This window comes from Eleginops maclovinus, chromosome 4 (assembly GCF_036324505.1).
Source record: "Eleginops maclovinus isolate JMC-PN-2008 ecotype Puerto Natales chromosome 4, JC_Emac_rtc_rv5, whole genome shotgun sequence".
Lineage (NCBI taxonomy): Eukaryota > Metazoa > Chordata > Actinopteri > Perciformes > Eleginopidae > Eleginops > Eleginops maclovinus.
The window spans coordinates 2,880,822-2,881,633 of NC_086352.1; positions in this window are offsets into that span (position 1 = coordinate 2,880,822).

Genomic DNA, 812 nt, shown 5'->3' on the forward strand with positions numbered 1-812 from the left:
TTACCCGGGCCCCCTAAAGAGAATACTCAACAAGGTAAGAGATATAAAAAAACCGCTGTAAGAAGATTATTTTGCTGAAAAGGTCTTTTGAACGTTTTGGGAAGTTGGGGAATGAATCTCTAGCTGAAAAACTTGTGGGAAAAGGAAAGCTTTTTCGCAAGGTGCAGTTAAAGAGCAGTTGAAGGTTCCTCCCTTGGTTGAATGGGAAAAAAAAAAGTGAAAAAGATGAAGTTTTTTCCCCTTGATTCCTGACCCAGCTGAATATGTTTATATTTTAATACTTTGTAGCCAAAAGTATGCTGAGTTATGGGGGGCGAAATTTTTAGTTTTGAAGAAGAAGGGGAGGAGGGGGAGGGGAGGGGAGGAGGGGAGGGGAGAAGAAGAAGAAAAGAAGAAGAAGAAAAAAACTTTTTTACTTTTACAAAAAAACCCTTTTTTACAGGTTTATATCATACAAAAAAATCTATTTACCTGAAAAGGTAAATAAAAAAGTAACCCCTTAAAAATTTGTAAAATGCAAATCCCGTTACCAAGAACATACAAGTCTTTAAACACCACCTTGTTTAAAAGCTTCCAAATCCCCATGTTTTTATAAAAACGGTTAAAACCCAAAAACTGGCTGATGTTCACGCCCCAAACGCTTTTTCTTCTTTTCCCTTTTTTTTTTCCACCTGTTCTTCCACTTAGGTATATAGCCATTTTTTTCCCCCCAAGAGGGGGTTTAGGAGCTGCCCCTTTTTTTGTTTTTCTTTTGTATGGGCCCCCCCGAAAACACGCTCTCGTAAAAAATAACTAAAAAGACTAAAAACCAA